The sequence below is a fragment of the Mus caroli genome, unplaced genomic scaffold (genome assembly GCF_978045245.1).
Source record: "Mus caroli unplaced genomic scaffold, Mus_caroli_1 scaffold_16, whole genome shotgun sequence".
NCBI classification, from domain to species: domain Eukaryota; kingdom Metazoa; phylum Chordata; class Mammalia; order Rodentia; family Muridae; genus Mus; species Mus caroli.
In genome coordinates this window covers 66,178,342-66,201,647 of record NW_028227271.1, presented here as the reverse complement: position 1 = coordinate 66,201,647, position 23,306 = coordinate 66,178,342, and the positions used below count along the sequence as shown (strand labels likewise).

Genomic DNA, 23,306 nt, shown 5'->3' with positions numbered 1-23,306 from the left:
CACCGAATGACTTTGCTGCCCAGAGCAAAAGCGAGCATGTGAAAGCAGAGCATCTTTGTTGGACCTTTCATCTGGGCTGCACCACCATCTGGATTGCACCATGTAGGGAGGGCTCCCATTTCATATAACAGATCAAGAAAAGCCCTTGCAAGTGAGCCCAGACACTCGCCTTTCAAGTGATAAGATGCCCATCATCTTCCTCTGGCTTCTGTATATATAGACACCCATCACTACACCCATATGTGTGCACAATACACACCACACCATACCATATGCAGCACCACAATACACACACACACACACACTGCAGCTATATGTACTCCAGGGTAGAAGTAGGGTGCTTGCCTCTCATGTTCACATGTTCAAAGCCCAGGATTCAGTCTGTATAATCTTTCTCATCGAGTCGTGTCTCTAGAGATTATAATAATCAACTTATAAGGCATCCCGGGCAGCAAGATTTTAAAAGCTTTCCTAGGTAATTCAAACATATAGCTTACAGCTAGACGTTCTGGGTATTCATAAAGCTCTCTGATCCCATCTTTCTAAGACTCAAGTTCAAGGTTTGAGAACACTGATAGTGCTATCAGTGATGGCAGACACACTTGGCTTTTAACTGAGGGAAGTATTGATCCTCTAATATAGATGCCAAGTAAAAGCATTGAGCCATTTCCAAAATGAATTACCTAGCATCTAGCTATTTGGGTCTTACACCAAACTGTTTCTTCACCTGTACGGATAACCCATCCTGACACAAGTTGTAAGGTAAGTCCCTGTGTTCTGAGTTGTTAATTGCTGGGTTGGTGGCACCAGGCTGGCAGGACATGCAAATGTTTGTGTCTTCCTCACTGCTCAGAGAGAAACGTAAGCTGTCAGGGGGAGGGTCCTGTAGTCCCCAAGGCCAACTGCAGGAGTTCAGAGTGTGGCTGGAGCTGGGGCTGGAAGGAAGGACAGAGACTAGCTGCTGCAGAAGTACGGACAGGAACCAAACGGGGTCGGGGGTGGGGGGGTGGAGCCGGGAGGGAGGCAGGGACACAATGGTGGAAAAGTCGGGTTAAGATTAAGATTAGCTGGTGTAGCTGAGGAACTGCTCCAGCAGACAAATTACACAGATGCCTCCATGTCTTCATTTTTTGAGCTCAAGTGGATCCCCCAAAACCTTACATTTCTCACCTCTTTGTCTGGCCAAGTTTTCACTACATGCTGATACATGTAGTGAAAACTACATGTTTCACTACATTCTAGTTTCTAAGTTATAAACTTTGAAAATGACTTTGAAAAGAGATGAACCCTATCAAACCTACCCCATGGAATCTTGAACAATTAGGGACCTTGGGCCTCCCAAGGGCACCATTTCCAGAGCCCCTAGGTACCAGTCATGTTTTCATCCCTCTACTCGTGTAGTAGTCCACCCATGCATCCACCAACCCAACAGCTGGACATTCATATTGAAACACGAGGTACTGCTCCACAGTGAATGGAGACTCTTTCATAGGTCTGTTAAATTCAACTCAAGGAGGGCTGATAAGGAAGAATGCACAGAGGGGAATGAGGGAGATGGCAACGAAATTAAACTTCCGGTGAGTAGAAAAGGCCAGAGTGGCCATCCAGACTGGTCCTCCACATTGCTGTGGTCAGGTAGGAGCTTGCATGCTTGGCCTTAGGAGAACTGGATGTTTTTGTTTGCCTACCACATGCAAGGGGAAATAACCTGATAAACAAGGCTGAGTCGGGCATGATGGTTCAGTGGATAGAGAAATTTACCACCAAGTCTGACAGCCTGAGTTCAATCCCCGAGAGACACATGTACCATGGAGTGCACACATACTAAATGAGTGTAATGAAACAAATTGTTAAAATGACAAGTGTTTATTGACGGAGTACTTGCCGTATGCATAGGTACATTGTCAGGAGCTACTGTCAATAGAGAACTTTCCAGAAATTTCTGTGGAGGAAGGCAAGACTGATGCTCACAGTATAATTTTAAATTGCTTGACAGTGTATAGTCAGAAATTCATTATCTCTGTACCTCTGATATCAGAGAAGAATGTATGAGGTGAAGTCAGAGGAGGAGGAGGAGAAAAGTATGAGCCTCATCTGGGGCTTCAGGGAAAGGCACACAGTGGGGTCTTTTCCATTCATTAGTGGAGACCAGAGAGGAAATGAATAATGGAGAAAAGAAGAAAAACACTTGCCACTTCCAAAGTCGTATTTGGAGGTTGTACGAATCCCTGTGCTTGGACAGCTCTCCCATGACCTTGAATGAAGTTTTGAAGATCAGAGTGCAATCTTAAATACTCGACTCCTCCTCTACCTGGAGGGGAGATGAGAACAAAGAAGACTCTTATGGACAGAGGAAGAAAGAAGCATGGACAGTATGTTAGTTTCTTGTTTTGTTGTTTCTGTGATAAAGTACTCAGATAGAGGTACCTTAAGGGGAAAAGGTTTATTTCAACTCAAACTTCAAGGATACAGTTCATCATAGATGAAAACTCCAGGCAATAGGAGCTTAAAACCTCTGGTCATATCACACTCACAATCAGGAAGTAGAGAAAGATGAATGCATGCTTCCGGGTAGGTTCCCCTTCTCCACTTACACAGCCCAGGATCCCAGCCAGGGAATGGTGGTGCCCACAGTGGACATATTTTCCCATCTCAATGAGCACAACTCTCCAAAGGCATGGCCAAGAGGCCCAGCTTCCAGATGACTCAAGATTCTGTCAAATTCACTACAGGAATGGTCACAGATGAAAGTGAAAGATGAGAGAGGTTCTAGTTCTGTGTGTGTGCAGTGAGTGGATGTATGAATCAGGGAAACATGCTATTTTATGTTTTAATAAACAAAGGTCTCTGTCTTAGCTAGGGTTTTACTGTTGTGAAGAGACACCATGACCCAAGCAACTCTTATAAAGGCAAACATTTCATTGGAGCTGGCTTTCAGTTTCAGAGGTCTAGTCCATTATCATCATGGCAGGGCGCATGGCAGACATGGTGCTGGAGCAGAAGCTGAGAGCTCTGCATCTTGATCTGACTGCAGCCAGGAGAAACTGTCTCTTCTGGACTGGGCAGAGCTTCAAAATCCAACCCACAGTGAAGCACTTCCTCCAACAAGGTCACACCTACTCCAACAAGGCTACCCCTCCTAATAGTGCCACTTCCCATGGACCAAAAGGAACACTATGGAAGCCATGCCTAGCCATCACATAGCACAAAACACATTTAGTTCAACTTCATTGGTTTTTTTTTTTTTTTTTTTTTTTTTTTGGTTTTTCGAGACAGGGTTTCTCTGTATAGCTCTGGCTGTCCTGGAACTCACTTTGTAGACCAGGCTGGCCTTGAACTCAGAAATCCGCCTGCCTCTGCCTCCCGAGTGCTGGGATTAAAGGCGTGTGCCACCACGCCCGGCATTTTTTTTTCATGCAATATCTTAATTGTATTCTCTATAAAATCAAAATAAAAAAGCAGATCACATTCTTCCAACATCAAAGGATGGATATTATCATTCCAAAATGTCATAGTTAAGAAATACTGAACCAAAGCAAGACCAAAAATCATCTGGCAAACTCCAAACTCTGTCACCCTGTCTAATGTCCAACTGCTTTCAGCTTTGTTGACTGCAAACCAATTCTTTCTCTTAGGATGGTTCTACTTTGTTTTAGTAGCTTTCCTCAGCAGGTATCCCATGGCTCTGGCATCTCAAACATCTTGGGGTCCCCAAGGCAACCTTAATATTACAGCTTCTTGTTCCAATGTCTGGGATCCATGCATGATCTTCTGAGCTTCCAAAGGGGTTGTAAAGGTCACATCTTCAGCTCTGCTCTCTGTAGCACTCCATGGTCTGGTTGACCCCACTGCTGCTGCTGTTCTTGATGGTCAGACTATGGGCAGACTACCAACCACCACACTCACTAAATATTGTCAAGGTTAGAGATAAAGGTGCTTGAACTGCCCAGTGTCCATGGAATATATTCTAGAGCCAAAAGAGTGTTTTAACTTTTGTTTAACTGAATCATACATAAGAATCTTCACAGGCATGGTACTGAAGGAAACCAGTGACCATCAGGGACTGCTTGATTTCTTTCAGAACTTACATAGTTTTATAAAATGTCTTAAATATCAAAGGGCCAGAGGATGGCTTAGCCATTTAGAACACTTTCTGCTCATTCAGAAGACGGGTTCAATTCCCAGCACTCACATGGGCAGTGTACAATTGTTAACTCCAGTTGCATGAGGTCCATCAGCCTTTCCTGGCCTCTCAAAGCATTGCACAGGTATGCACATACATACATGAAGTAAACAAGTGTGGGTGGGAGAGACCCAGATTAACTCCATGACTCCCCTGGGCCTTCAGAGGCTTGTTGTTACATGACTGTGGTCATGAGAAGAATGAACATGACCCCCTAGGGCATAACTGCACGGCTATGCTGGAAATACATCTTTCCAGTTTGGAGAAGTTTGGTAAGTACGAGCCAGACATGGGGTACTCCCAGCAAGCCCAGCCATTAAAGACCAAGTCAGTGTTTGTGTACACAGTGAAGTGTACACAAGGACCAAGATCCAGCTTTCATGACCAGCCTGAGCTATATATGGAAACCCATTCAATAAAACAATATACAACACAAAGCCAGAACACATCTGTTTCATAGGTGTCTAAACAATATGCACAATTTATCAGATTTAAATATTCTTCCCTCTAAGCTACAAGAAGCCCTTGTGCTAGCATTAGGTGCACAAACACCAGCAAACATGGCTCACATCCCACCACACACTGGCAGCTCAGAAGCCTGGCCTTCAGCCAGGGCAATGCCTGTGATCGGCACAAGTCCTCAAGTGTGCTTCAAAGTGTCTGTGTCAGAGGGTCTGTACACAGCAGAGAGCAGCCCCCGTGATTGGAACAAGTTCCACTCTTGGACTGGGGACCACCAAGCTGTAATGTTATGGTTCTGGGAAGCACCCTGTTAAATTCGAGTAGAAACTGCATTTTCATACATCAAGCTTAGTAAAGCCACATAAACAGCATTTTGCTCTGGTCGGTTACTTTGTATCCTTTAAAGGTAGATTTGGGTACCTAGGCAACATCTTCTCTATCTGGCCCCTGCTTGTATCTGAGATGTTCTTTGGCTTGAGACTTTCAATGAAGAAATCTAACCATGGTACAAAAACAAGCAACAACCACAGACTTCACTGTGTACACAAACACTGACTTTTGCTGGGTATAGGGGTTTGTGTGTGTAATCCTATACTTGGGAAACCTGAAGCAGGAGAATTCAACTTCAAGGCCAACCTGGTCTACAAAGTCCTGTTGAAAAGCAAAATGAGAGAGAGACACAGAGAGAGCACATTTTTATTTAAGATAGAAAATAGAATCACAACAAACACTCAGTATTAAAACCACTTTCACTAACAATCTTCAAAGTTAATATCTCTTTAGAAGGAAAATGGCTACCAGGCTTGTTGAAATAATTACACACAAACTTTGTTCTTTAAAACTACGTTTATAGTTATTAAATCCATTTTCATTGAGATGGTTTTATAGATCCAATGAACATCCCAGATTTTCTGGAATGACTCAGATTTCCGTGGCATAGTGATTAGGGACAAGAACCTGGGGTCCATATGTCAACTGTGGAGGTCAGGATTGTCTGAGGGAGGCAGTATGGAGCTAACACAGATTCATCATTGAGTTCTGAGAGCAACAGGGGGAAGGGGAGTCCCCATTTGGACAAAAGACACTTGAGATTCTCCGGCAGCTGAAAGTAGCTGTCAGAATCATCAAAGCAAAACTACTTGAGGGTGGCTTAGGCTGTGGCTCGGAAGGAGGTTTCCTGTGTTTGATGCTCTGCATCGGTTACTTGTTGCTACAATAAAATCCCTGATAAAAACAAGTGAAGGAAGAAGTCTTCGTTTTACCTCACAGTTGAGTATGCAGTCAGTCCTGGTGGGGCCGTGTGAAGCAGGAGCCTGAAGCAGCTGCTTACGTTGTGTCCATGGTTGAAGCAGTGAGTGGTGGATTCATTTTCTCCTTGTCAATCAGCTCAGGCCTGCAGCCCACAGAACGGTGCCACGTACAGTGAAGGGAGCTCTTTCCACCTCAACTAACCTAGGTGATGCACTCGCTCACACAGATGCTCAGAGGCTTAGCTCCTTCCTGGGTGATTCTAGATTCTGTCCAGTTAATATTAACAACAACAGCTTGGTTTTTGTTTTGCTTTAAGGTGTGTGTGTGAGAGAGAGAGTATATAGCTCAAATTGGGCTCTAATTCACTGTCCTCCTGTCTCAACATCCCAAGTAGTTGCAATTATAGGTGTATACCATCCATTATACCCAGTGAAGAAGTCTTGTGTCCCTACCTTCCTGCATCGTCAGTGTCAAGGACCTGCTAGCCTCTATGGCCTCATTGTGGGCCTCTGAGGAGGTTCTGTATCCTAATAAGAATGTGGATTCTAAAAGGGCTGGCACAGACAACTCATCTGTGGGAGAAAGTTTCATTCCTTCCTGCCATATGTTAGGCCCAAAGCAGGCCCCCAAATGGCAGTGCTTGGGACAGTATCCTAAACAGAAAGAGCCTGGCCAGGTAAACAGAAGGATGGTTACTGAGTAAACAGAAGGAAGTCAAATTTCTGTTTACCAGAAAAGCCACCACTTCCTTTACCCACCCACAGTGATCAATTACCATTGCCAGGGCATCTAGTCTGTGAACAGCCTGCTATAGACCAAAGCGCCCATGATAAATCCCAGGCTGTTCTGGCCTGCACCCCCTCCTCCACACCCCTTCCGCCTAACTTACCTGTCCCCTTAAAACTGACAAGACTTTCCATGCTACCTGATTGGTGCTCTGTGCTCCCCTGAGAGAGAGCCTGGCAGTTTGATTCCCCAAAGAAACTTTTCTTTCCACCCACTGAGATGTCCAGTGCTGTCCTGCTAAGGTTGAAGTCTGCCATTGTCCGGATAGCCTTCTGGGGCTCGGTGCAATATGGAGGACAATATGGGGACACTCCCCTCCAACACACACACACACACACACATGTCTCTACCTGTTTCCTGCCTTTTAATTTTCACTGGCAGAGAAAACAAACATTTGCATACTCAGTGCACACACAAAGTCATTTTAGGAGGTTCGGGTACCACCATGTAGGGGTCTTGGTTGGGTTTGTTTTCTCTGCCAGTGAAAATTAAAAGGCAGGAAACAGTGTGATGGGCAGCTTCTGGAGATGGAGAACACAGCCAAGAGGGGCCTGGGAGATGGAGAACACAGCCAAGGGGGGGCTAACAGAATGAGCAGTTGAAGGAAACCTTTTGCTGAGGTGAGGGACACACGCAGTAGGCCCACAGAGAGAGAGTCTCCACAAGGCGGGTGGGGACTTGGGAAGCTGAAATCTTCTTGAGGGATGGGGTTTTTAAGTCTCTGAAGGGTCTTCCTTCCCTAATTTAGAGCTGGTCAGTTTGAAGAAAGACAGGATGGCTCATTGGCCTGTAAGTGTTGTGAAAATGCGCCCTAACCCAGCCTTGAATTTACTGGGCCCATTAATCAGCCGGGAACCTTACTGCATGGAGAAAAGAAGCCTATCCAGGCCCTGTTGTAAGCTGCCAGGCTTTGTCTCAGGTAAGGAGGAGAAGAAAGATAAGGGTAAGAAAAATAAGGGGGTAAGTGGACATTTTTGTTACTTAGTTGTGGCTGGTCTCCCTATCTGCCTGTCAGAGGGTCTGTATGACTCCCTCGCAGGGCTGTTAAGATAATGTCTACATTACAAATTATCAAAATGCCTCCCTGAATAGACAGACTCACAGGAGCAAAGGCGAGAAACACCAGGTGCCGATCCAGCTCACAGACAGACCCAAGTCCCTCCTCCAAGATGCCCACATCCTAGTTGAAGGATTTTAAGACTGAGGGCGGAGCAGCGCCTTGGAGGTCCCTTGGATCTGTGTCTTGTTTCAACAGTCTTTGAAAGGAACAGACCCGGGGATTCCTACCGTACTGGCTTCCAGCCGCCTTACAAGTCTCTCCAGTCGCAGTCCCCGGGACCAGCTCCTTGCTGCCTTCAGCTCCTAGGACCAGTCTGCAACCATCTATTCACGGTTAGCTCACACTCCCAGATCAGCCATGACCTCTCAGATTCGTCAGAATTATTCCACCTAAGTGAAAGCTGCCTTGAACCGCCTGGCCAACCTGCACCTGCGGGCCTCCTCCACCTACAGATCTCTGGGCTTCATTTTTGATCAGGATGACGTGGCTCTGGAGGGCCGCTTCTGTGAATTGGCTGAGAAGAGTGAGGGTACCTAGCGGCTTCTCAAGTTGCAGATTGCGGAGTGGGAGAAGGGGTGTGCACTCTTCAGGAAGTGCAGAAGCCGGCTCAAGGTGAATGGGGTAAAACCGAGGAGGCATGGAAGCTGCCTTGGCCCTGGAGAAGAACCTGAACCAGGCCTTCTTGGATCTGCATGCCCTGGGTTCTGCCCGCACAGACCGTCATCTCTGTGACTTCTTGGAAAGCCATTTCCTGGATATGGGGGTGAAGCGCATCAAGAAGATGGGTAACCACCTGACCAACCTCCGTAGGCTGGCAGGACCACAACCAGCGCAGACTGGCGCGCCCCAGGGATCTCTGAGTGAGTATCTCTCTGAGGGCCTCACTCTCAAGCACGACTAGGAGGCCTCTGTGCCTTCCAAGGGGCTCAGAGGAGAAGGAGAAAGGAAAAAGGATCAATGCATATCTCAGATATGTATCAAATCCATGGAGCTCCCCACAGCGGAGGACTAAGAGTGAAGATGAGGACAAAAGAGAGAGAAGCTGGGCGCGGTGGTGAACGCCTTTAATCCCAGCACTCAGGAGGCAGAGGCAGGCAGATTTCTGAGTTCGAGGCCAGCCTGGTCTACAAAGTGAGTTCCAGGACAGCCAGGGCTATACAGAGAAACCCTGTCTGGGGGGAGGGATTGGGGGAGAGAGAGAGAGAGTAAATAATCCGTAAAGTAAGGAGCCAGGCACTTCAAAAAGCCCTGGGCATCCCAGTCCAGAAATCTGAGCCACGCAGTTCTGCACTGGGCCTACCAAAAGGAAAGATGTGTTTCTCTATGTGTATAAGTGTTTTGCCTAATTGTGTGTATACAAACCACATTCGTGCCTGGTGCCTGCAGAGGTCAGAAGAGGGTGTCTGGTTACCTGGTATTATGGTTATGACCCCCCATGTGGGTACTGGGGAACTGAACCTGGGTCCTCTGCAAGAACAGCCAGTGCTCTTAACAGCTGAGCCAACTCTCCAGCCAAAAACATGCATCACTCAGGTTGGGAACTCAGATGTTTTTAAATCCTCAGAAGGTGACACACCAAGGCTGAAAGCCAGTGCCTCAGGCCTATCACTGACAGATATTAACCAACCTTCTCACCTGGGCATGGTGGTACCATACCCCATAAGAGTTCATTGTTGCTTTGTTTTTGTTGGGTTTTCTTTTTGGGTTGGGTTGGGTTGAGTTGGATTTTGGAGACAGCATTTCTCTTTGTAGTCCTCTATTACCTGATATTCAAGACCAGACTGGTCTTGAACTCACAGAGATCCACCTGCCTCTGCCTCTCGAGTGCTGTGAATATAGGTGTGTGCTCCAGCACCACCTGGCTAAGAGTTATAATTTCCTAAGATATTCTTATAACAAGGTCAGGGTGGAGCTCGGTTGGTAGAGTTTCCCTAACCTGCTCAGAGTTCAACCCCAGCACAGCATAAACCAGGTGCGGCAGCTCAAGCTGGAACCACAGAACTTTGGAAGTGGAGGAAGAAAGATCATGGGCGTTATCATTGGTTACACTGATGTGTTTACAACCGGCCAAAATAAATTGTACAAAAAAAAAAAAGAAAGAAAGAAACATTTCTTATCTGGTGTTTACATCAGGAAGCAAGCAGTTAGCTATCTTTTATGTTACTTTTAGGAGACATGGAATAGAGAGCAGATCAGACCTAGATGTAGGTGTGACATGCATGAGCAGGGCATTCAGAGTGGAGCCTGGGAGGCAGGCAAGGCTGAGCGAGGATGCTGGGCAGGACCAGGAAGTTCCTCATTGTCTGTCACCTCCATAACTCTGCATGTGGCCTCAGTGTAAAAGTGTCAGCCGGTGGGGGGGGGGTGCGGTGGGGTGGTGTAGATGCTATAACTCTCAGCTCTGCCAACTAGAGACATCTCTTATCTGGTGAGAGGATAAGAAGTAAGTGGGGGTGGGGTGGAGAGTAAACAGGACAGGTGTTAAGGCTTCTCTAGCACTCTTCAGAAAGTTGGACTAAACTCCTCTCAGTTTCTGTGTGATAAGGTCAAGGCATGAGGAAGATAGAGAATAAACTTCAATGAGTAGAAAGATCTTCACAGGTAACAGTAACCAAACAGGCTTGCTGGTCTTGGCTACCCACACGGCTGTTTATTACCCCTGGAACAGGTCATCTGCTCTCACTGCTTTGCTCCAAAAGAGCCTTATGCTGCTAGAGTAGAAGCTGTTCACCAAGGCTGCTTTACCATCTTTTGTTATTCCAAAAGATGTAGGATGCTCTCTGACCAATGCTCAGACTGGGCAGGAGGGGTGTGTGTGTGTGTGTTTGTCTTAAAGTGGTAGGTTTCCCAAGTAGTCAGGAACTGGACAGATTCTTAGCATTGACCTAAAATAAAGCAGAGTGAAGAACCGTGTTGGCTCCTTCAGGTGGTCAGTCTGCCTGTCTGTCCTGATCACAAGACAGGCCTGCCCGCATTTGAAACATAAGACATAGAGGACAGGAGGCTGCACTCTTTTTTTATTTTAGATTCTTCTCCTGTTGTATTTTGCTCAAGATGTTTTCCCCAAAATTAGTTGAGAATCATGATGTTGAGACCTCAAAAACAAGGTGACTGACCATAGAAGGACAGGGAGGAAAGGACTGCAACTTGTTCCTAGGGACTGGAGAAAATTTAAAAAAATAAATAAAAAGAAAAAAGAAGGTTGGAGTCCATCAGTGCTAGCCATCCTCTCCTCCCCTTCATCCTCATCATCTTCACCTTCATCCTCAACTCCTTCATCAATATCTTCCAACCCTTCCTCTCCACCATCATCATCATCATCATCCTCTGCCTCTCCTTCTTCATCATCCATATTAGGAACCAAATAGTCCTGCAAGGGATTTGGTCAAATGTCATCTCTGATGACCTCTGCTAACTCGTCAGCACCTGCGTCAGAATGGTCAGTAAACCAGGTAAAGAAGCTCTCTGGCTCTTCGTGCTGCCCCTTCCTGCTGGCCCTGCGCTGCATTCGACTTGAGCGCTTTGTCAAATCCTTTCCAGATTGCCATTTGATTTCGGTGGACGTTGAAGATGGACACTGTCATTCGGACGAAGTTCTTTGGAGAGAACCTTGTTTTCTTTTTTTCTTTTTAAGATTTATTTATTTATACTGTAAGTACACTGTAGCTGTCTTCAGACACTCCAGAAGAGGGAGTCAGATCTCATTACGGATGGTTGTGAGCCACCATGTGGTTGCTGGGATTTGAACTCTGGACCTTCGGAAAAGCAGTCGGGTGCTCTTACCCACTGAGCCATCTCTCCAGCCCCCGAACCTTGTTTTCAGAGTAAGGATTTTCATCAAAATAAAAATCTATTCTGTAACCTGATTTAATGTCTTCAAATTCTGTCGCTTCAACTCTGGTCACCAATGCAGAGCCTCCTCGTCCTCCTCCCCCAGCAGTGCAGACACTCGTGGATGGTTGACGAATGTTGTTACCAAAAATTTGAGATTTTGGAGATCCATTCTGACCTCTTCTGAAAAAATGGTTGGCGGAGTTTGTTATATTTTTGTTCTATTTTCAACATTCCCTCGCTGGCTTGTTCATTAAGTATGTCTATTTTATTTTGTACTTCATCAATACGTTCAGTTACTTCTTGCTGTTCCTTTTCTCCTTTTGGCAGGCCGAGAGAGGCCGACTTGTCCTCCAGCTTCGGGGCAGCAGCCAGTATGGGTTTCTTGGGCTGAGGCAGGATTGCAGATTACTGCTTCAGGGCTATGGAGTGAGGGAGGTGGCCGGTAGACAGAGGCCAGTGCAACCCCCTCCCCCGCCCCCCGAATGTTCACAGCAGGAAGAAACTCGCAGGAACTCGGAGGCAGCACCCTTAACTCTGAGACTAGCATCCTATTGACTTGTCAGGGTGGAGAGCTGGAGACTAGCGTAATCTTAAACAAGTACAAATAAATGCTGCTGTCGGCATTCCTACCGAGCCCCAGTCATTTCAAACCTAGTTGTGAGAGTGTGGCAGTAAGAACGGTTTCAGCCATTTTCAGGGTACCTTTCTCTTAGGGTCGTATTAAGATTCTGGGGTCACAGTTAGGCAGCTCTGCCCATCCCGGGAAATGGAACTATGTCATGGGTCACCACTATCCAGTGTCCTGCCAAGGTCAGGGAGACTCTTCAGGCCGGGCCCACCGACAGCTGCCCTGTGTCCACTCATTGACAGTCGCGTGCTATTTGTCAAGTTTCGAGCCCATGAGGTCGGATTGTTATGGTAACCCCTACCTGTTGCCGTCATTAAACTATATTTTCAGTGGCTTGAGAAATAATTCGTGTTCCTTGCTCATGCACAAACCCAGAGCAGGTCTTCTTAATTGGTGTCTTTCTGTGGTCCAGGTGCCTTTTAATCTTGTGACTCCTTCCTCGAGTCTCGAAATGCTTTAAGCTCAGAAAGAGAAGCGTCTTGCTAGGCTCCCTGCCTAGGAAATGCCTTGGTTTGCTCCTCCCCTACCCTATTGGCAAGAACCACTCACGTGGTGCCCCAGGTATGAGGAATTCTGGGAAATGTAGTTCCTGGCCGGGTCACTCCATAAACTGGAAAAGGAACCCCAGGAAATGTGGCTTTGTGTTTCAGTTTGCAATCTTTGCCACACCCTTGATGACTCAATTCTAGCTAGCAACCACAATTCCGGGTTCACTGCCAAGTCTGTCAAGCTGTGAGCCCACACTCTTTCTTCTCTCTTGCTAGTGCAATGGAATGGTACAGGCTCCTTCTTAATCCTCTGTTTTGATTGAAGATGCCAAAACTAAGCTTAGCGCTAAGCGAGCTAAGGAGCCCCTAAGAAGGATGCTAGACTGCTCTGCTGGGGAGCCCCTCTGGCTAGCACCCAGGGATCAGAGTTGTCTACAAGTTGTGTGTGCACGCACGGGCATGGGTGTGTGTGTGCAGTTCTCGTGTGTAGGCTGAGCCTCTTGATTTGCCTCTACTGAGTGGAATACCCCAAATATCATGGCTGGGTTATAAGAAGATTGGGCTGCAGTTGGTTCTGTAGCTCGGTTGTATTTGCCCAGCATGCACAAGTCCATACTCAGCTCATAAAATAAATAAGGAATAAAAAATTTAAAGGCTGTGTTCCACTGAGCCCATCTGTTCCTTGCTCACTGTGAAGTCAGCCACCCCACCAAGAATTGCCCCATGGAAACACTCAATGGTGAGGAAGTGACATCACCTCTACCCACCCATCAGTGGGGGCCACCAATGACAGCCACAGGGTGAGCTTGGGAGTAGATTCTCTTCAGGGGGATTTCCAGGCTCAGCTTGGCCAGGAGTTCCAGGACAACCTGGGCTACATCAGATCTTGTCTCAAAGAGCGGGGGTGGGGTGGGGGTAGAGCTTATCTTCAAAACCAGTTATATTTTGAAATATTAGGAGTTTGGATTTGAATATGTGAGTTGGGGTGAGGTATAATTCATTTCATAATCACACAAAACTAAAACAGTAAGCAACAGCCTAGGATAAAGCGGGGGACTCGCAGAAGAGAACTAGGCAAAACTCTGAGAGGGTGGGGCATAGCCAATGAAGCATTTGCCACTCAAGCATAAGGACCTAAATTCCCCAGGACATTGTTGTTGTTTGTTTGTTTGTGTTTGTTTGTTTGTTTGTTTGTTTGTTTCAAGCTGTAGAGGTGACACACATGTGGCTGAAAGGCCAAGGAGCCACGGCTGCCCATAACCCTCATGCAAGGAGGACTCTGGTAGAAGTGGCTAGTGGTGATCTGAAACACTCTCTCGGCAGCACATCAGCGGGCCAAGGAAGCTTTCAATGCTCTGAGGGCTTGAACTGTGGGAGAATGGCGCTGCTTTCAAACAGCCCCATTTCCAACAGGCAAGAGTGCCTGAGAGTGCCTCCTCTCTACCAGGGGCCAGAGGGGTTAGGTAGTGTGTCTGCCAAGCAAGCCAGAACCATAGGATTCAAGCAAGGCCTTTTCTGCTCACCTATCACCCATCATCACCTTCTCCCTGCACATAGAAGCAGCGTGTGGTATAAGACAGAGAGGTGCGAGGGGAAAGAAAAGACAGGACTCAGATTGCCTGTGTCCAGGCAGGCCCTCATAGAGACAGGAAGAGCTTTTTGGTTTTTGTTTGTTTTTTTGGTTTTTGTTTTGGTTTTTTGAGACAGGGTTTCTCTTTTAGCCCTGGCTGTCCTGGAACTCACTCTGTAGACCAGACTGGCCTTGAACTCAGAAATCCGCCTGCCTCTGCCTCCCAAGTGCTGGGATTAAAGGGGTGCACCACCACGCCCGGTGAGTTTTTTGTTTTGTTTTGTTTTTTGTTTTTTTTAAATGAACCACCACCATTCCTGGCTCGATATGAAAACACACGGAATATTTTAGTTTTTGAAGACGAGATAAATCGAATGCCTCGAGCAGTGAACGGAAAGATCTGAGAAATCCAAGGAAAGTGGGGGCATTTTTGATTCCGATAAAGCCTTGCCAAAGGCTTTAGCTGTCATAGCGCAGGCAGTGGCTCCGCCACTAGGGGGCACCACTGTGCGGGAACGCAGAGGGCTTCCGAGAGCAGGAAGCCATTCTAATTGTCAAGAAGTAAGCCAGTGACTGCATTTCTATTTCTTAATTTAGACCTTAAAGCATGTGACAAATACAATAAAAAAGAGACTGTCAAGTGGAGTTAGAAAAGGCCGCAGTTTTTTGTTTTGTTTTGTCAAATGCCTCCTAGAGAATAGCGGGCCCATTATTAGAGGAGTATTTTAATGCAGAGTAATGCAGAACAGACTATAACAGAGGCACCATTTCTCACCTTTGCGGTGGGAGTTCTGCTTTGATTTCTTTTTTGGTTCACCCTGCCTGGAAATGGGTGCAAACCCTGCTATCTGGAATGTCAGTGCTATCTGCACGGTTTGCTTTCCTTCCTGAATGTTTCTTGTGTTGTTTTTGACGCTGTGGGGGATGGAGCAAAGAGAGACCTGGGAGCTCTCAGCCTCTCTGGCTTTATTTAGAATTTAAAGGAGGGCTCCATCACCCCCTAGCGGCGAGCCCAGGTCTCCTTCGGGCCAGGCACCACGCTGGCGAACGGGAGGTGTGCTGCAACACCCGGGGACAGACAGCAGGCAGGTTATCTGCACCCCAACCTCTGATTCAAGAAAGAACCCAGGAGGCCTTGGTTAGGTCATTGTGCAAGAGAGGGATGGGTCCCGATAAGAGCAGGAGGAATATTGTCCCCAGCGATCTAAATCCTTCCACAGGCCACCCCCTACATACTTCTCTTCTCATGGAAACGGCTACAACAACTGTAGTTAGTGTATTTTGCTTGGTTGCTTTTGTTTTGTTCTTTGTTGCTTGAACAGGTTCTTATGTAGTCCAAGTAAGCTAGGAACTCCCAGTGATTCTCCTGCCTCAGCCTCCAGAGTATTCACATTAGATGTGTGAGCCACGATGCTCATTTTGAAGGCCACCATGAAATGGAATTTGTTACAGTGACACAAACAATCTGTGTCTGTGTCTTAGGGTCTTACTGCTGTGAAGAGACACCATGACCAAGGCAACTCTTCCAAAGAAAAATTTATTTGGGGCTGGTTTACAGTTTCAGAGATTTAGTTCATTATCCTCTTGGTGGGCAGCACGGCAGCGTCCAGGCAGGTATGATGCTTGAGAAGAGGAGCTGAGAGTTCTACATCTTGATCCATAGGTATCAAAAGGGGATTGTGGCCCACACTGGATGTAGCTTGAGTATATATGACCTCAAAGCCTGCCTCACAGAGACACACTTCTGCCAACAAGGCCACGCCTCCTAACAGTGCCCCTTCCTCCTTTATTGTCAAGCATTCAGACACGTCAGTCAGGACCATTCCTATGAAACCACCGCAGGCTGTGTCATCCAATGTCATTGCCATATGCGGTGATCATAAACCTCTCCCAGCTCTGGAGACTTTCCAGTGCCTACTTTTTCCTATTGTTGGCTACTGCAGCTAAGTGACAGCGCGTAGGACACTGAGACATGAGGATCATAAGTTCAAGGCCAGCTAAGTTTACAAGGTGAGCCTGAGGTCAACCTTGGCTACATAGGAAGACCTTATCTTGGAAGAAAAGAAGAACAGAAAGAAGGAAGGAAGGAAGGAATTTGTTTTTATTTAATTGTCTCTTTCTTATTTAGAAGTGCATGTGTATCTGTTGTTTGCAGCACCGAGCAGTACAATTCTAGAAAGACACTGAACGGGAGGCCTTTGTAACTCTGGCATGGCACCTGGGAAAGGATACTGCCTTAGATAAGATGCAAATCAGTACTGTGTATAATTTTATTTTGTAGGTAGGCATCAAACCACACTTAATCAGATACACACTCATTATCCGTCCTTCAGTAAGTCTTCTCTTCTCACCTTTTTATTATGTCCACTGAGGGGTTTGAGGTCATGCCTGGAGAGCTAAGATCCTGTCCTGCTTGCCTTGCTCTGGCCAGCACCACACATAAATCCTTATGTGTCAGAGAGGCTCGTGAATCATTTCCTTGGATGAACCTAGGAAGAACTACACCTTTGAAGAACTACACCGAAAACCACCTCTGAATCCTACTCTCAAGGAATGCTTTATGGTGGAATCATAAATGCTTAGAAAACTAGATGAAGAAGCTTGGAAGAAAGCCTTGTTTCGCCAGATACAAAGTAGTCTCACAGTAAATATCAATTTCTTTTCTTCTCTTCAGAACCCTCCCCAAAGATTTCCATCAAATGATTAAAGTACTTGAGAGTTTACAGGATGAAAACTCACTTTCATCTGGAGAACCAGTGAGGGCTTCCTGGAGGAGGTGTCACTCAATTTAGCTCAGTATGAACTCTGAACAACATGAACAATAGCATAGATGGGAAGAGTGCGGAGGAAAGAAAAAGCCCGACTTAATCTGAGGGAAGGTGTGAGGCACAGTTTATAATTCTGAATGTCAGCTGAGCACGGAGGCTCACACTTTGAATCTCAGTATTTTTGAAGCTGAGGTAGGAGGGTTGTAGGGAGTCTGAGGCCACCCTGTGCTAAATAATGAGTTTCAGGACAGTCTGGGCTACAACACAAGGGCCTGTCCTCTCTCCAAAAAGCCACCAGTTACAGGGAAATGGTCCTACGCAGTCAAAGTCATTGCCCCCATCTTCACATTAACATATGCTTTTCATATTAGCATATGCTTTCATAGTAGCACATCATCTCACATTAGCATATGTGTTCACATTAGCATATCATTTTGCACTAGCATATCTTTCATATTAGCATATCTTCTCATTAGCCTTTGCTTTCATATTAGCATGTGTTCACATTAGCATATCATTTTATATTAGCATATTCTTTCATATTAGCATATCTTCTCATTAGCATATGCTTTCACATTAGCATGCGCTTTCCATATTAAATGAAGAAAGTCAGTCCCTGACCTGACCAGTGGATGTGATCACACTGGAACTAGCCAAGCCTCCATCACGGATGTACAGTTACTTGTAATTTTATTTGTTTTTTTTTTTTACATAAATCTATCTATAGGATAAAATTCTAAATGTCTCTGCTAAATCAACAGTGTATGAAATTTAGGTTTTGAGACTTACCAAAGTGCCCTCTATAAAAACTGGTTTTCATTTCCAACCTAGTATGAAAAAAATGTATGCCTCTGGACTTCACATTTGGTATAACCAAATTTAGGGTCTTTGTCAATTTGAAGATTGTAGGTGGTTTTATTTTTACATTTATTTATTTATTTATTTTATGTACATGTGTGTTTATGTATGTGGATTTGTATAAGAGCATGCATGTGGAGGTCAGAAAACAATTTGTGGGAAATTGGTCTCTTCTGCCACATAGGTCCTAGGAATTGAACTCTGGTCGACAGGTTTGGTGATAAACTTTTATCCACTAGCTGTTTCACTGGTCCCAGATATGGAAGGATTGATATCTGCCCTAGTCAACTTTAACTATAAACTTGACACAGCCTAGAGACACCCAAGAAGGGAGTCTCAATCGCAGAATCGCCCAGATCAAATTGGCTTATGGACAGGTGTGATGGGTGGGGGGGAGGAGGACAGGTGTGAGGGGCAGGGGGGGAGAACAGGTGTGAGGGGCGGGGGGGGGAGAACAGGTGTGAGGGGCGGGGGGGGGGAGGGACGGGTGTGAGGGGCAGGGGGGCGGGGGGAGGACAGGTGTGAGGGGGGAGGACGGGGGAGGGGCAGGGGGAAGACAGGTGTGAGGGGCGGGGGAGGGGGAGGATAGGTGTGGGGGGGAGGACAGGTGTGAGGGGTGGGGGGAGGACAGGTGTGAGGGGCAGGGGGAGGACAGGTGTAGGGGGGGAGACAGGTGTGAGAGGTGGGGGAGCATCTTTTTTTTTTTTTTTTAAAGATTTATTTATTTATTACATGTAAGTACACTGTAGCTGTCTTCAGACACTCCAGAAGAGGGTGCCAGATCTTGTTACGGATGGTTGTGAGCCACCATGTGGTTGCTGGGATTAGAACTCTGGACCTTCAGAAGAGCAGTCGGGTGCTCTTACCCACTGAGCCATCTCACCAGCCCCGTGGGGGAGCATCTTGATTGTTCATTAATGGAGGAGGGCCCAGCCTATTGTGGCCAGCACTGATTTGGGATGATGCAAAGAACTCTAGCTGAGCATAAGCTGTTCTGTGAGCCAGCTCATAAGCAGCACCCTATGATTCCTACTGTATCTCTCAGTCAGGGAAGTAATGCATGTGGAATAGCAAGCAAGCCTGCCTCCAAGTCCCTGCTTGAGTTCCTTCCCTGACTTCCTTCAGTGATGGAGTCCTACCTGTAAGCTTGTAGTGGTTTGACTATGTTTGGCCCATGGGAAGTGTCACTATTAGCAGGTGTAGCCTTGTTGGAATAGTTGTAGCCTTGCTGGAGAAATTGTGTCCCTGTATAGGCGGGCTTCGGATGCTGCTCCTATGCTAAAGCTCTGCCCAGTGTTGAAAGAGAGGCTCCTCCCGCTGCCTTTGGATCGAGATGTAGAACTCTCAGCTGTCCTGCATCATGTCTGCCTGCATGCTGGCATGCTTCCTGTGATGATGATGGACTGAACCTCTGAACCTGAAAGCCAGCCCCAGCTAAATGTTTGCCTTTATAAGAGTTGCCTTGGGCATGGTGTCTGCTCACAGCAGTGGAAACCCTAACTAACACAGAGCTGAGATAAACCCTTTCTTCCCCTGTTGCTTTTGGCTATCGTGTCTTAGCACAGCGATGGAAAGAACCAGGGCAACAGCACATTGTAGTTTCCGTTGTCTGCTTTTATTTTCAGGCAGGGGCTACAGGATGGCCCAGAGCTTCCGAGCGCCCCCTTACCTCCTGAGTGTTTTAGGTCGTTCCCTTATTGCTGTATAGTGATTCTTTATTTGTTAAGGAAATCATCTATTCGGGATATAGTTGTGGATGTGACACTGTGTGCTTGCTGGGGTTTTTGTTTTGTTTTGTTTTGTTTGTTTTTTGTTTTATTTAAACCAAAAGCCCCCAGCACTCAGGAGGCAGAGGCAGGCAGATTCCTGAGTTCAAGGCCAGCCTGGTCTACAAAGTGAGTTCCAGGACAGCCAGGGCTATATAGAGAAATCCTGTCTTGAAAAACAAACAAACAAAAAAAAGCCCAAATGTTCAATTTACCAAATGATGACTCAGGAGCCAGACACTGGGGTGAAAGCCTGCTGGCTCAGAGAGGCAGAGAAAGCACCCAGCCCACCTTCCCCCTCTACTGATGTCCCAGAAGGAAAACACCTTTATCCTTCTCCATGCTGTCTTAAGCATCCTTCAACTCGAAGACCCTCCTTTCTCCTTCCTGGGTTTTCCTAATTTCACTCCCTGTCAACTGGTTGCTTGCTCTGCCTCTTGACCTATGGTTGTCTATTTAACCCTGTTTACAAAAAGCTCTTGGGTTAAAGGTGTGTGCTAGGGCTGAGCCACACCACAACAAGAAATTTTTTTTTCTAGTTTTTAGGATTCAACGTGATTAAATATCCTACAACATAGAACAAAAAGTAATTACTCTGGTTTGGCCTGGTGGCGCACGCCTTTACTCCTAGCACTGGTGGCGCACGCCTTTAATCCTAGCACTCAGGAGGCAGAGGAAGGTCTCTGAGTTTGAGGCTATCCTGGTGTATATAATGAGTTCCAAGCCACTCAGGGATACACAATAAGACTGTGTCTTGAAGAAATAGAAGAAGGAAGAGGAGCAGGAGGAGGAAGGGGAGGAAAGGAAAGAAGGAGGAAGAAGGAGAAAAAGGAGGAGGAACAGAAGGAGAAGGGGAAGAGGAGGAGGAAGAATGAAAAGGAGGAAGAGAAGGAGAGGAAGAAGAAGGAGGAGGACGACGAGGAGGAGGAGAAAGAGGAGGAGGGGGAGGGGAGGGGGAGGGAAGGGGGAAGGGGGAAGGGGAGGGGGAGGGGGGAGGGGAAGGAAGGGGGAGGAGGGGGAGGAGGAAGAGGAAGGGGAGAAGGAAGAAGAAGAAAAAGAAGAAGGAGGAGGAGGAGGAAGAGGAAGAGGAGGAGGGGGAGGAGAAAGAGGAGGGGGAGGAGGAAGAGGAGGGGGAGAAGGAAGAAGAAGAAGAAGAAGAAGAAGAAGAAGAAGAAGAAGAAGAAGAAGAAGAAGAAGAAGAAGAAGAAGAAGAAGAAGAAGGAAGAAGGAAGAAGGAAGAAGGAAGAAGAAAATATATTCTGGAGCTGGGGCAACAGCTCAGAAGGCTCAGTGGTTAACAAGAGTGCATGAACCTGGAGATGATCTATATGTAAAGCCTGCGAGGTGACCCACACTGTAGTCAGCCTGGCTGTAACCGAGAGCTGTAGGTTCAGTGAGGGACCCTGCTCAGAACATGAGGTGGAGGGGGACAGAGGAGATACTTGATAAGACCTGTTCTCTCTGAGCATGCATGCATGCATGTTCCACAAGCACTCACACACCGGAAAATAAATATGCCCACTCTGCATTGGGCTATAGGAAGAAGATGACAGAAGGACAAGGAGAGAGCCAGATGTCAGGGAATTTTCAGAAATGCTGGTCCCTTCTCCCTTTACAGCTCCAGGGCCCACCTAGGGCGGTTTCTACAGGCTGAAAGTGACTAATCCCCGCTCCCCCCAAGTCTTTGGGCAGGACACAGAATCAGCAACTTACTGAGGTGTTACTGAAGTTACTGTCTCAGACATCCAGCTATTGTTACCCTTATCAGCCAGGAATGAATCCACAGCCTGGAGCCTGGAGGAGCCTGGAGGAGCCTGGAGGAGCCTGGAGGAGCCTGGAGGAGCCTGGAGGAGCCTGGAGGAGCCTGGAGCTGGCACAACAGCATTCTGTCACAGCATTATGGACTGCCGTTGAGTCTGACCGAACAAGAGAAAGATTGCCCCATCTTAGAAATAGTGGAGAGGTAGTGGTGGCACCGGAGAAAAATGAGAGATATCCCAGAGGAAGCCTCGCAGTCTACTGGGGAGCACAAAGGGCTTTGCAGGAAAAGAACAGTGGCTGAAATCACTGTTATGTTAGGGCGCAATACCCACGCTCCTCCAGATGAGGGCAACCGCAGGGAGGCCCGAGTGACTCGGTGCTGACCTCTCCTGACCTCTCCTGAGTGACCACTGACAGATCTCAGGCAGCCTCTAGTCTGCCTCTTAAACGCTGATTCCCCTCCTCCCTTGGCACTGCCCAGATGCTTTGAAAACAGACACCCTGCCTACTTCTGGCTCTGGTCAGCATCTTTCCTACAGCTCTGCCAAGGGACCCCTCTCCAGGGACTGTGGCTTTTTCCCTGTGTTCTCTAAACTAGTCCAGAACTTCTGGGCTCAGTGAGTGCCATCTCTCGGTAGGACTACTGATGTGGCCACTGTGCATGTGGGTTTTTGTTTGATTGTTTTTTTTTTTAACTTCCAATTTAAATAAAACCTTTTGAGATTATAATTACATCATCTTTCCTCCTTCCAAAATTTTTCATGTACTACCACTTTCATTCATGGTCTCGTTTATGTAACATAATAAATATACTATCATATATTATGATAGGACATAATATGTGCCTTGATTATTTATTATAATAAACTACAAAATAATAAATATAATAAATAGGAATAAATATAATAATAACTATAATAACTTAAAAATAATAAATATAATAATATATAATATACATTTAGTATAAGATACTTTTTATTGTATTATATTCCTAAATACATGAATATAACTGTCTTAGTCTATATAATGTTACACCTCTATACCCAAGTTTTCAGGGCTGACCATTTGGTATTGGATAATCAATTATTGTGTTCTTTCCAAGGGGAGACATCTCCCCTGCTCTCAGCTTTCCTTAGCTACCAACTGTAGTTCTCTGTCTAATGTTAAGGCTCCACCCGCCATTGGTATTGGAGTCATTCCTGTCAGGCCATGGTTAGGCAGTCATGTTGGTGAGACAATGGGTGTAGTTCCAAACATTTCTAGGAGACAAAACCTTACCACAATCTCCCTGTTCCTCTGTCTCTTACTGTCTTTGCACACGCTCTTCCACCATGATCCCTGAGTGCTGGGCTCAGGAGTTACCTAGTAGATGTATCAGTTGGCTCTGGACTCTACAACTCTGTTTCAATTGCTTGTAGTCTTTTGTAACTGATGGTTTTTGTCTGTTGCAAACAAAAGGCCTTAAGGAGCAGTGATGACAACACCTGTCTGTGGACATGAGGGCAAATATTTAGAATGCAGTTAGGAGTTCAGTAAAGTGACAGTTGTAGATTCTCCTTCAAGATCCCTGGCATCACTAGCCCTGGGTTGGCTAGGTGAATGGGTCTTAGGTCCTGTTTCCTATCAAGGTGTGTGTTCCCCCGCTGTACCTGAAGGGTTCCTGTGCCATGGTGGATATTGTTTCTAGTTCATGGGTGTCGTAGCTGAGTAGGACTGTGGGTTGCTTTCTCCTTTGAAACCCTGCAAGGCGCCTTTTGTACACTGAGAGGTAGTCCTCAGGGAGGGGGTTTTCAGGCCAGACCCAGTTTGGGGTGGGGTTGAGGTGCTCAGGGCCCTATGTCCAAAGTGCACGGTATCTTCAGCAATAAGGACTTTCCTTCTGCCTTTAGTG

The 23,306-nt window shown here is 46.5% G+C and overlaps 1 long non-coding RNA gene and 2 pseudogenes across 2 annotated transcripts; 1 reads left to right on the top strand and 2 right to left on the bottom strand.

Annotated features, from left to right (window-relative positions):
• Window positions 1-2,053: 2,053 nt before the first annotated feature.
• Window positions 2,054-22,894, bottom strand: LOC147000785 (uncharacterized). The gene is made up of 3 exons (XR_015045509.1): window positions 22,778-22,894; window positions 21,368-21,570; window positions 2,054-2,311 (listed from the first exon to the last, which is right to left on the bottom strand). It is a non-coding gene; the product is annotated as an uncharacterized LOC147000785 (long non-coding RNA).
• On the top strand, window positions 8,100-8,663 carry LOC110310738 (ferritin light chain 1-like; annotated as a pseudogene).
• On the bottom strand, window positions 10,753-16,648 carry LOC110310807 (protein SET-like; annotated as a pseudogene). The gene is made up of 4 exons (XR_015045619.1): window positions 16,614-16,648; window positions 15,038-15,177; window positions 11,555-11,995; window positions 10,753-11,351 (listed from the first exon to the last, which is right to left on the bottom strand). The product of XR_015045619.1 is annotated as a protein SET-like (transcript).
• Window positions 22,895-23,306: the final 412 nt, after the last annotated feature.